Genomic DNA, 14039 nt, shown 5'->3' with positions numbered 1-14039 from the left:
GGGAAGTGCAACTGGAAAACTGCCAGGCCAGAAGCCTCCACAGTCCTCCAGGGAATTTTTCTCTTACTATGCTGTCCCTAGGTGCAAAGCTGCATGGTTTGTTTTATGAATGACTAACACATTCTGTGAGTATTTCTATTTTTATTCATTGTTTCAACTCACAGATTATAGAAATGTGTTGCTACAGCTTCACATACAACACAGGAAAACTGAGTTTTCAACAAGGTTATTCTGGAGGCTCAACAAAGAAAACAGTGACAGCAGGGAAGAGCTAACATGAAAAGGAGATGGAGGCTCAGATCAGTGCGTAAAGGTAAGATCAGGAGACAACATGATTTACTATCTATTAGCTATGTAATTTTTGCCTGTAATTGCCTTCTTTCATTCTCAGTGCCAAGCAACACTAAGCGTATGGACAGACCTGATAAACGTGAGATTGAAGACGGAAGGGAACACAAGATTCACCTAGCCTACGTGCCAAGCCCCTGACAAAAATTCCAGTCCTATTAAAAACAATAGCCTTGGCAATCCCAGTCGATTGCTAAAATGGACGGCTTCCTGGTACTTTTCCTGATACCGTGCTGGCAGTTGCTGGGGCCTCACTGCTAACATATAGGAAGAGTATTTTGATCACCACGTACTGATGTGGCAACACACAGCTCTGTAACTCTGCTTTGGGCACCAGCTTCTCCCCTGCATCAGCGAGAGGCCAGGAGAACAGCCTGCACTCCCAAGGTCAACCTGGGAGAATGGAAACCATCCCACAGCCTGGAGAAAGCAGCTTTGCTTTTAAGAGGTATTGCATTCAGAGCTTCTTTAACTGTCGATTGCCAGCCTAAAATGACTAGGTAATTATTGTTGAAAGTCCAGCTTTCCCGCAAATGCACCCTAACCCAATAGCTCAGGAATGCGCTGAGCACAAACGAAGGAAGATGTTTTGCAAAAATTGGTATGTGCTTTGATACACTGCTGCCTGGTGAGTACGGTGAGGCATTGGGGGCACTTTTGTGTTTGAAAGCAGCTTTGTGCGTAAGAGCAAAAAATATGCACTGAAAATTACCTCCTTTTCAGGTGAGACAGGTAGTAGGGGCACACGCAAACCATGCCATGCATTGCTTGTTTTTCCCGAGACTGCATCAACTGGGAAAATATTTCAGAACATCTGATATAATCAGAGAGCTCCCATCAGGCTTTCAGACAAAGATGGATGTCATCAAGCCAAGCCATGGGATCAACAGCAGTGGTTAAATTGACAGCATGAAATGGAAAAAAAGACAAAGAAAGAGTGGAACACTCATAATAAAAACATTATGGTGGATAGATAATAAAGAAATTTGGTCATAGCTAACAATGAACAGGAACCAGCATCTGCACTGAAGCAGAAAAAGCAGTGAGTGAACACAACAGGACCAGTGACTGTGACTGCAGACTTACTGAACTCATTGAAAGCCATGACAAGAAAGGTATAGGCACCTTATGCAAGATTTATGATGCTGTCTGCAGGAGAAGGTTTGAAGCAAACACTGCCAAAGGAAGCAAGCAAGAATTAAATGATATTACTTAAAAGGTGTGTAAACAAAGTACATTGGCAAATAAAGAAGCCATGGGAATACCATAGGAAGTATCCTAGACATTGGGTCAGAAAACACTGTATCAGCACTCTGCCCTACACCAGGAATCATGAGGAAAGGACATAAACAACTGCATGCATAGTCAAGTAAATCAAGTTTTCTACTTGTGTACATCACAGAAAGCTGCAGCAAAGAGGTTCTTGTGTATTTTTCACCCTGCTGTGCTGTCTGCATTTTAGCTGGGAAACCACAATTCAGAACAGAAAGGTAGAATAAAAATGTGAAGCACTGGTGCCAAAGTAACAAATTGGAAGGCCTGAGAAATAGTGATCAGCGAAATACGTGTGCTGGAGCAGACAGACATCTGACCCAATTTTTAAACCCACAGTTTTCCCAAAGCTTACTTAAGTATTAGCCAGAGAGAAGACATAAGGTGAAATATGTGTTATTTTTTTTCTTTTAATATATGCTCTGCTCAAAAACTGAGATGAAAGTTCTGTGCTGTAATTGGCACAACTCAAAGTGTATTTCCTTTTTGAAGTCAGTGACTAGTTGAAATATCAGTCTTCTATAGCCACTCTCTGAAACAACAAGCTACGCGAGTTATTTTCAAGGCCGGTTGTTACTTCTGGCTGTTGCAGAAATTTTTCACCCGTGTTTTTTCAAATTGAACTGGACACTTTCAACTGACATGACAAACTTTAGGCAGGATGTCTTGAATCCCTACCTCCTCCAGCCTCCACGCTGTCTGAAGAATTACCATGGCCAGAAAAGGCTGGTTTCCTTTCCCAAGCTGCAGGCACGACAAGCCAGCAGTGATTGCAAGGAACAGGAACAAACTCCTGCTCGCAGGCTAGTTCCTGATGGACAGCAGAAAAGGACTGTCTGCAAAGGCCTCTTATGACACTAGAGTAAAAAAAGCTGTGCTAATAACACAAATAAATTTGTACTGTACCCACAAAGGAAATAAAAAAGTTTTTGCCCATGTCTTGACATTTACCATTTTGGTAAATGCCTTGCGCCCAAACATCACTGCTCTTCTGTCCTCTTATGTTCCCTTTTAGCTGTTTTCTGCGACATACTGATGGTACCCCCCTGCTCTGTTTTGGAATGACAACTTGTTTTAGTGGGGTGTGACCAGCCGGTCATCTGGCAAGCACTCGCAAAGACTCTAATCCAAAAAGCCAATCTCTTCCTAGCTCCAAATCTGCAAGGCTTTAATGAGGTCTTATGGAGAAGCAGCAGTTATCAGAGATTCATTAAAGATGAGGACATCCTTGCATAGCTACTAATTGCTTTAACTCACTAGCTCGTGTTGTTTGTGAAAACTGGAGCCTGCCAAGGGATGCTCTCAATTTAAATTGTTGCAGTGCTTTGTGCCTGCTTTGAAACTTTCCCACTCTGCCCATGAATCAAAGCACATAATGGATTTATTTTCTTTTTTATCATGACAGAAGAGACTTATTCTGCTGGGGTCTGTGCACACCTTTGTCTAGATAAATATTCAACTACTGAAAGCCATGCTATTATAAACTTTCTGAGGAATAATTATAAGGGTATCATCAATAATATGTTCCTGTATAGTGTTTAAGCACTGGACTACACCCTTTCTAAACATTGACGTTGCAAATATTTTGCTGCTGCAGGTCTGATTAAAATTAGAGTAAAAGCCTAGCCTTTCAAGAAGAGATGTGGCAAATCACCACTTGATGAAAATGTACTTCCTCAGTGAAGTCAGAAAGCCTCTGGCATATATTAGTTTTGATCTTATTAAAAAAAAATCCATTATGATTCATCTGCTCATGCTTTTTGTGCATGCAATAACTTCAGTTTACCCAAACGTTCCTTAGTTCTACCTTGCAAACTCATTAAAATATGGCACTTGTCATTCATAATCTACGTATCAAAGTTCACATTTGAGGGTGTTTAAATGAAGGACTAGATAGATCAGAGCTGTTGGTACCACTCATTTTGCTTAGAAATACATGTTAGAATCAAGCCAGCAGGTTTTGTCTCAAGTGTTGGAAAATTATCTCTCAAGCTGCATTTCTACAGACAGATAACAACTTGCAAAACTGAAGCTTAAGTAATTCCATTAGAAGCATTTGGGGGGAATATTAACAGAGAGTTTTGTAAATTAAACACAGCAAGAGATTTTAGATCTCAGAGGGACATTTTCAGAACAGCAAACAGCAAGTGATGCCCACCTGCATCTGCCAGCTAAGCACAGGTGATACCGTACCTGTGAAAATTCACCTCCAGCCCTGTCTTCTCCTCACTTGACCTGCTCCCTCAGACAGCAGATGGGACATGCACCTGACAGGCACAGGACTGATCGGTTTTACTTGTTTTCTTGGGTTGGTTTTTTTTTTAATGGGAATATTTTGCCAATACGAATTGACAGCCCAACCAGCTTTTTCTAATTGCAATCTTATTGTTAGAGCAGACTTGAAGGAGTTGCAGATTCCCCACAAAGAAGATCTCAAGGAGGAGAAGGGCTTTGCTCCAGAGCATAGATTTTCCTTGAAGTGTCCCACTGGGCCATCTGTGGTCTCTGCTCTGAAGCTGAAGATGCTTTTGAAATAGCAGCTATGCAGATGCCCTGCTCTGATGCGGAGAGTCTGCGTTCATTTAACTCTGTTTCTGGAGAAGTAGCTCAAAGCTCATCTTGTCTGAAAGACTGTCTAATGTCCTTGAGGGAATGATCATGGTTAACAGCTTTGCACTACAGAAGGGTCAAACGTTGACCAAAAGGATGAAATTTACCTGATTAGAAAAGAGTGCTCATGGCTATGAAGAATAGTCCTCTTTTCCCATACAGAGGTCATCAGAATTCCAATGCCCTACTTGCAAAAATGTGAGGCAAACACCTATGTGGCTATAAAAAAAGCAGAAAAGCAAAACAAAAATTCTGAAATACGGTAATAAAATTCTAAACTACAGTTCATCAAGGTCAGACTGTCCAGGTATTGACCAGAAAGCCCAGGAGACCTACACATGCTGCTGTGGTGGCGCTGGCTGAGCATTTCACCTTGGCTGCTCACCAAACTCCCGTGACGTGCTGGGTCGCTGCATCCCCAGGCAGCTGTGTCCCAGCTGAGACTCAGAAGCCCACGGTACTTCAACACCCACTTCCTGCTGGAGGATGATTTTGATTTCCAGCTAAGTCTGCAGAAAATTCGTAATAGCTGCGAACTAAAATACTTTTCGTAGCCTTTTGAATATGCAATGGCTTTTACCGAAGGAGTAAAGTGACAGGTCATCACAGAAACAACGCTCTTCGGAAAAGCAATGGTTATCACTAACTCTCCTTTCCTTTCCTAGTCCCCGAGGGTCTGACAGTCTTAAGGAAAGCAGGATTTCCTTTGCCTCTCTGGGTTTCTCACTGAGCTGCTGGGAATATCCTGAGAGAGCAGAAGCCACAGTTGCTTTTGCAAAAATCCATTGCCGCTCTGCAAGAGCTCCCTGATGAGCTCTCATCAGCCCTCCTCAGGAGGTACCTGCAAGCGGCGTTGCCAGGGTGACCTCCTCCCCAGCAGCCTGTCGTCTGCTGGAGAGCCACAGTTTAGCTCTCACTGGTTGCAGCAATTAGATTTTGACAGTACAGCACTCAGCCAACAAGTCTACACTGCAAGCCTTTAGCAAGCTCCCTTAGAAATGGGGAGCAAGGAGCAGGCTCACAGTCAAAATGGAGTTTTCAGTCCCATGGGAAGGTAGACAGAGCTCCCAAGTGCGGAGTCACGCTGCCAACCACGCATGGACACAACCTGGAGTGGCATCGCACAGCTGAGATGCAGGAGCACCTAAAGGTACCTGAGCATCATATAGTTCCTCAGAAATCTGCTGGGAAAATCTGCTTGCACAAGGCGTTCATTCAAAAATTAAACAACAAATACATTTGCAAAATCAGTGTACGACTTCCAAAGCAGGAAAAGGAATGCCATTTCCCTAAGTGTACTGTGCAGGGTGGGGTGTTGTCTTAGCACTTCTTACCAAATGACTTCAACATTGTTTTACATAGTCTTCTACTTGAAATGGCATCATCGCTTATAAATATTCAGCAAGACACAGGTCTTCCTTCTGCATCCTAGAAAGGACTGCACAGTCCCTCTAAACACAGGGCTGGGCTCAGGGCTTCGGTGTAGGCTTTCATCAAGGGGCAGTTTTATTGTATAAAAGTTGGAGACGAGCGAGCAAATACATCTGCTTCCAGAAATCATAAGGCGCAATAAGGAAAAACCAAAACCCACTGTGTTTGCAAGAGGGTCCATACAGTCAAAACAAACCACAAAACCTCCATGCTGTAAGAGAGAAATGCTACACAAGAAAGAGTAAGCGTAGGGCTGTTTCTGGGAAGTAGTTTAACACAGCAGTCATGATGTAAAACTTATTCTAACCAGCGCTGAGAGGATCAAAACAGAATTGAGGCAAAGAGGAGAAATGTGGTGGGGTGAGTTAAGGGAATTAACATAGCTAATATGAAGTATGCAGAATAAATTAGCTATGATAGCTAATTTATCTTCAATAAACACATTTATATATAAGCTTACGTGATTGAATGAGACGAGCAGATTTTAACTCTCTGCAGGTTAATGTTCTCCAATTTACATTCACACTGGTTCTTGTGCTGCTATATCTACGTCAAATTATAAAGACGGTGACAAGTCCTTTTCCTCAGCAGCACTGCAGAAGGAAAGGAGGTTTGTCCAGTCACCAGAGATAGTCACAAGCTGTGTTGCTCAGGGCAAGTCGCTCAGCTTCACTGTGCCACTACTTGCATCCGTGCGCGAGTGACAGGAGCTCTCAGTCCCCCCAGAAAATGAGTACCATGCACTACAGATTGGAGGCAGGAGGTGCAAAAGTCCTTAAGACAGAGACAAACATCTGAAGAATGCTAAGGATAGGCGTGGGGAAGTGCAAAGTGAATTTTACTCCTTGTTTCATTCCTTAAAAATTTTGTGACCACTGATATTTCAGATTCTTCCCCTACTAAGGGACAAAAGCACAGGCCTAGGGTCTGCAGCAAGGAGAGTTCCCTCCTTGAAGCAGGTTCCAGGTGCCCTAGAACATGGCACAGGAACCACAATAATCATCACAGACACCTCAAAATGCTTCTGTATAAGACAAAGGAGAATCTTTCTTGATGACAACAAGCCTTTCCAGCCCTCCAAAGAGAGTCTGGTGTTCAAAATGAACATTCTGCCATTGCAGTGGATGATCACTTGAGTCCACTTACTTCAGTATTCGAGATGCCATCTGCTATCTTTGCTCTTCTGCCTTTTTAAAGAGGAATTCTGGTTAATGATATGTCGCATTGTATCAGTGTCTATGGCAGACTATACCGTGTACACAGTATGCTGTACATGCAGCCGCAGGGTGCAATTCCACCTCAAAACAACCCTTGAGAGCACCACGTCCTGCAGCCATCACTCAGCAGCACATACGTCAACTTGCAGAGAGATGATTAAGTCTCTGCCCACCAGAGGCAGTGTCTGGCCCCAGATGACAACAAATTAAAAAGGCAGGGCACTATCTAGAGACACCGTAATGACTTACATACCTCCTGTAGATTTACGCAGGCGAGAATAACTTGTTTATTGGACAGATGTGAAAGTGCTGCAGATTTCAAAGGGCTAACCTGTGCCTGCTCTCCAGAAGACAGCTGTGTTTCACAGCTGAAAAGCATACGTGGGCTGCCAGTGATCACCAGCTTAGCATGGAAGCCAAGCTAAATAAATAGTTCATGAACATCACATCATGCTCATGCGAATTCACTATAGCTACATGGTTTATCTGCTGTACCATTTAGTATCATCCTCCCCGCATGGTAAATAATTTACTGTCCTCTTTTCAAAGAGGACTTCCTATAGTACAGAACACATGGAAAATCATCATGACTGACAAAAATCTAGCTTGTGAAAGAGTCCTTGCACTTCTTGACTATGAATAAGTTATGCCCTGTTCACGGGAACTTAGTGTAACTACAATATTTAGCTGCCATAGCATTCAGTATCATCTTGCCTGTGCAGTAAATAATTTATCTGCTTATTTCTGCAGGGGACGTCATATGAGCAAACCTGAATGGCAGTTGATTACACCCATAGTATGTACAGCCCAAGAAAGGATTTGTAACAGCCATGTGATAGGAGTGCTGGTCACTGCTGCCACCGCAGAACAGCTGAGAAGCGAACACACTGTCTATTGATAAGCTTTCTTTAGGGCACCATCCATAAATAGATGTGCACTGTGATAGCACACCAGCTAGCTTCAGCGGCTTACCAGCTTGCCAGCTCTTCTTAGTGTTTCAGGTGAGCCTGTAAGTTCCTAAGGACCTAAGAGGTCCTCACTAAGGGTAAAGTTTGATCATACCATATTCATCTTTCAAAGTCTCCTTAAAGGTCCTCAAGGGAATATCAAAAAGTCATTCAGATGTCTCTATGGCATTGGAATTCTTAATAGTTTTTTTTTTTTAGATTAGTAAAATATTAGTTAAGTAAACTTTTCCCCCTCACTAATTTTCATGCATAATAATTCTTCATGGTATTTCTATCTTAACAGGACTCCTTGAGTTAGGACACTGAACCGCAAGGCAAAATTTCTCATAATCACCAAAAATCAAAGACTTGTGAGGACTCACTGCTATTTTACCAGGAATATCGCCAAGCCTTTCAGGTTCTTGGGGTTTCCAGCTCCTAGTCCCCACTTTGCCGCTAAGTGCATGATCCTAAACAAGCAGCAACTGTCTCTGACGATTATATTTCCTCACTCCTCAAGGAGGCTGTGAGTCTGAACCAGTATTTTTAAAGCACTTCGAATGAAAGATTATAGCTGCAGCTTACAGATTTGCCTGCTGCTCCTTTTCCATTTGACCAATAATACGTTTTTGTGCATCGTTTTTGCTGTGTGTCTGTCACCATGCCGTGTCGGCTTTCACCTAGTGTTTTATTCCAAGAAGTCTCCCTGAAAGCAGTGGACTGGTCCATATCCGAGCTGGCTAACCTGAAGGATCGTGTCCCAGCTGCACACTTTATGCCTTAAGCACTCCTGAAAGAAGCCCTTGCAGCAGTGCATAGGCTAATGTGCTTCTCAGAAGAACTAAGGGGACTATATTCTATTGTTAGATGAGCAAATTCAACTGATTTCTAAACTTTATACATCTCCATTGCTTATGGAACATCACACAAAAGTGCGCAGCTGAATTAGCAGGTTATTAATGTGCACCAAATGAGGATTTGTCACCAACGTAATGCAACTCTTTTCAACTTCTACAGGAACTCACAACATTCAGCACTTTGCATAGCTTCCAAGTGTACTGGTTTTGTTTTTAAAACATTAATTTGGACTGTGAATTCAATGAGATGTACTTTCTTCTCACAGCAAGTATTCAACGGAAATCAGTTAAGCTACAACTGTTTATGCCAGTGTAATTAGAAGGAGAATCTAGCCTGATAAAATACAACATGACTTTAAGAAGTAGTGCTTAGCCTGCACTGTAAAATATGGTTACATCATGAGGTACAGGTACCATTGCTTTCCTAGTCTGCCAGTCTTACCAACTCTGAACAAACAGCCAAGAAAAAAAAATATGATTGTTTGGAGACTTCAGAATTCCTTATTGGCCTCCATAATCAGCAAAACTGGATTTTGTACTGGAATGGAAATTAATGGTCCTGCCAACTTTATTTTATTGACATTCTACACTTTTACACAATACATAGGTCCCCACTGGCTTGGAAAATTCTGGTGGCTTTTTATTGAAAGTAGGCTCAGTTTATATTAAATCTACAAAGACATATGCCACTGCATGCACTTGGGAAGACCTTTTGTTGAATATATTATTAGTTTCAGAACCGCATCATGAAAGTTTTGCCTTACAACAAGATGAATTACACTTAGGATAACTAAAGCTGTGCAGTTTGCAAACAGTGTGGGTTTCTTTTGCTGCTTGAGCAATAAATTACTCCTGGAACCTGGGCACAAGTTTGCCCAGAGGTGCTAATCAAAATGGATACTGTGCAAAAGTTATGCTAGAGTACCACACGAAGAAAATTTTACTTCTAGAAGCAGCTAACATAGAAGAATAAGAAGTAGAGCAGAGTGAAAATTTTTCTTTCAGTTTTGATGTTTGCCTGGTCAGGTAATTTGAAATGTTTTGTTCCACCTGAAATGGAACATTAAGCTTTCATTCCTTACCAGATCTTTTCTTGCCTTTAATTTAAACACTTCCCTAACAGAATGATAAAAATTTAATTTATTTGTACAGTCTCAGTCCCTACCCCTAATTAGATATGTTTTCCCAGAGAATCTGCTCATCAGATCCAAACTAAACATGGAGACAGCTTTGGTTATGCACAAATGTTTTTTTCTAAGCCTAATTTTAAAGGAAGTCTACTGTCTAGGGAAAAAAGTTTCATCTGCCATGAATCCTTTAATATACTTGTGCAGATCATAATGATGACCAGGTATTAGTTGTGGCACCAGTCTGTCACATCATAGGCAGGTGAGCAGAGATGAGCGCTTATTATTGGGCAGTAGGATTATTTTGTTAAAACCCAAACAGGCAAAAAGGGAGTCTCCATCACTAATATCTTACAGTCTGATAAACACAATGGAAACAAGGAAAAAGGATTATTTTATATGGGGAACTGAGCTCAGCAAAGTTGCATATGGCAGAGGGCAAGATCCACAGTGCAGCCAGAAACTCCTCAGGATCCAGCTTAGTATTTCAGTCGAGTCTCTCTCGTTGGTATGGTCTACAGAGCGACTTTGTATATGAGTTTAGATCATACAATTTATAGTTTTTGCTGGCAGTAAACCATTTTCTCATAGATTCACCTCTGAAAGAAAAATTCAATAACTTATCTTTGGAATTCTTCCTTTCTAATACAGTGTTAAAAAGAAATATTGACAATGATACAAAGGTTTTCCCAGTTTCCTTAATGTTTTGGTAAGCTTTTCCTATGAGACTCTCAATTCTCCCTGCTTTGCCCTCACCCTGGAGAAATTCTTGAAATAACTTGGGGCAGAAAAGCAAAAAAAACCCTTGAACTGTAAAATGCCGCTTCGCAAACTAGCTGTTTGTTGTAACTGTATAGCTCCGAAAAACCACTCCAATTCCTGCTTATATTTACCTCATAAAGCAGAGTTTAGAAAGCAACAAGCTCTTGTCCAACACATTTCCCATTCAAAGCATTTCACAAGTATTTGCCGAACGACCCTTGTAATGTGCCCACAAGGCAAGTAATAAATGGTCTTTACAGACAGAGGTAGGAGACAGGATCCATCTGACTTGCCAGGGGCCACTAGGAAAACAAGCTGCAAAACCCAACATAAACTCCGAATTTCCCATTTCCACTCACCCGGAGCCCATTAGTTATTTATTTAGACTTACAGAAAAGATGCCTGTCTCTTTCGTGGGTCAGCAGGAGTTCAGGTATGACAATCAGTACACAGAGACCGTGTCTCACCTGTCTTTTGGTGACACAGTTCTCCCTAGGACATCCTCGCGCTGGCCCACGCAGGGTAGTTGCCTCCCTGCTCAGCCTGCTGAAACTGGCCCACGAACCTGGGTGAGACGTCATCTGATGGCTCAGGGCGGTTTTATGATATACTGTGGCTGTAGCGTTAACTCAGCGCAGGGGGACACGTGGATCCAACCACTTTGGAGGATTTTTTTTGTGCATTTATTTTCGCCCTGAATTACGCAAAGCCTGCATCACAGCTCAGGTGCCTTTGGGAGTCAGTGGTCGGGTTAAGAGGCTGAACTTGCAGGCGAATCATGCTAGTCTTTGGAGAGGCAATTATTCTGCATTGACAGACACAAATTTTAAATTACAGGGGTTGAAATTATTGCACAATCCCTATTGGTTTTATGGCAGTACCATACTGTCTCATTGAGAAATTTAGATTTATAGAGAAGACAGAAATAAAAGGTGATAAAGACTGCACGCTGTCCCCTAAAATAGAAATTATTCAGTAATACTAAAAACACATGAACAGCAGTCAGGGTTCCCACAACTCTGTGGCATTCTGGTCTTTGGCAGTTTCTATTGAATTCAACAACAAGAGACCAAAAAGTCTTCCTACCGGTTTGTTGCCTTTTTTTTTTTTTCATTTTTGGTGTGAGATGGTTGTTGCTGTAATAAAAAATGTAACAAATAAAACAGTCAAGCAAATGCGAAAAGCTAACAGTAAAAATAGCAGGCATCGGCACAGAACACATTAAGAATAAAAAAAAAAAAATCATTTTTTTTGTCTTACAACAGTGTGTCTTGGGAACACTAATAATAGGTGCCTCTTTTCTCTCTGAGAATGAGTTTTTTCCTTTCATCGCACATGACCTGATGCAGGACGTGTCTAACTGTGATATCTAGATGCAAAGCAAATGAGAAAAGGAACCTTTGTCTGCTGTTTTAGAAGGAGGAATTCTGACTGGAGAAGGGATGATTAAAATGCTCTGTGTGGCAACGGTAGACGAGTGACTGTCTCCCTGACAACAATGATAATGCTCATATGAATAAAATCCTCTGTTTACATAAAAGTCTGGAGGTTCAGGTCCTAGAAATGTCAAAAGCAGCTGAGCCTGGCATATCATATGGTATTGCTATTGATTTCTTAATTATCAGGCATGAAATATGTTGATATTCAGTTTATTCTCTTTATAGTTGAGTTTTGTCTTTTTCTGTTGCTATCTCAGAGAAATATAACATTTCTAGAACTGGCTCTAAAAGCATCTTTTTTTCCAGTGTGTGCTGTCAAATTCAAAGTCTGATACATCTATTGCTTTACAATTTCTTAACTGATTCATTATATTAAGGAAGAACATTATTTGGTTTTCTTTATTGCCACAAGGCATATTTATATCAATTAATTGCATTAGATGTTCACATAATTTCCCCTCATTTCTGGAAAAAAACATACAAAGTTAATGTTGTGTAACTTCGGGGAAATTATGCCATTAGGCTCTTTTGAAGAACTCTGATGGGAAAGGTACTTCATTTCTGTGGAAATATGCGTTTAGGCTTCAGAGCCAATTCCTTTTTTCAAACTTTAAATCAAACAGCATGCATCCATAGCTTCATTATGGCAGAGAAAGTATGTGCTTGTGAGCTGTAATCAATAGATAAGCGCCAGTTCTCCGAACTAAAATGCATCTGTTTCAGATAAACTGCGATCCAGAGGCTTCCCAGGCTGCGTGGCCTCAGTCTCTCGCCCCTGCTGGGCATGCTCTGAGGACCATGAGATTATCTGGTATTTCAGGGTGAGCGCGGGGGATGCCCCACTGCGGTGGGCAGTTATTCAGCAGAGAGAGCGCGTGGGGCTGGGCAGCTGCAGCCAGGGTCCTGCTAAGCCCTGGATGTCAAGATGTCCTGCTAAGCCGAGATGTCAAGCAGCAGCTGGAGCAAGGTCTCCCACTTCTTCTGAGGCTAGCCTAACCACTGGGGAGAGTCAGGCTCTCCTTACAGCTTGGCTCTTACCTCCCAGTGATTTTTATACAAATCAGGAATGCAACAATGCACCAAACATTTTTTCCCCCTAGGTCTCCCCAGAAGCTGCATTTGCTATTACAAGATGCACGTCAAGTGCTGTGCTGAGACTCCACCAGGACCAACCACAGACAGGGGGACTATCTCTTAATCCCACCACTTTGATGGTTCCTGCTCCCATCCCTACCTCTGCCAGCCTAGCTGCGGCGGTAAGAAGCACGATACCCAACTCACGTAGGGAAACGGGCAGAAGATCTTACTGTGCTGTAGAGTGATAATTGCATTTTCACCAGCCTAGCTTTTAGGAGCATGCCTAGGGCAAGGCAAGCAGCTGCTAGGCTGGTGTAGCTGCACTTGCACCAGGCAGAGTGCTGCGGGCACAGCACAGAGCTGCGAGGATGCTCCCAGCGCCTCGAGATGGGCAGAGCTCTGCAGAAAAAGGTCTTCGTCTTTGTCTAGGCAAAGTGGACGTAAACTAGGCTTACTTAACATGATTTACACCAAGCTACCCCAATCTTTTTTCTTGCTTTTACAAATCACGGCAGCAAACAATTCCCAGAGGCCAGCATCTTCCTCATGAAATCACACGTCATTCTCTTCCACCCACAACGGTGTTCGTTATCTCCGCGCAAACACGGAGGCCGAGGCAGAAGCAGGCTGACCCCAGATCACATGCAGAAGTGTTTCCCGTACAGGCGCTCGTGCCACCGAAACAGCCGAGACGGAATTTCACCGAGGGGGGCTGGCTGCCCAGCGGTGCCGGGGGCTCCCTGCAAGCCCTAACCTGCTCTCCGAGCCTTACGTCCAGGTAAGCTCACCGGTGGAGCTGCCTTTACAAAGAAGTTCCTGCATCTCCAGTCCTGCGGTGACTGGTGACAAATGAGAACGAAATTATTCACATGGTGTTGACTGTCATTTTAATAGGCTACTTATCACACCATTGCTACTCATGTCTGCTATAGTAGCGCTCAGGTGCATAATT

This window comes from Haliaeetus leucocephalus, unplaced genomic scaffold, assembly GCF_000737465.1.
Source record: "Haliaeetus leucocephalus isolate CR32 unplaced genomic scaffold, Haliaeetus_leucocephalus-4.0 Scaffold229, whole genome shotgun sequence".
NCBI lineage: Eukaryota > Metazoa > Chordata > Aves > Accipitriformes > Accipitridae > Haliaeetus > Haliaeetus leucocephalus.
The sequence above is the reverse complement of the archived record's forward strand: the minus strand, read 5'-3'. Positions refer to the sequence as shown.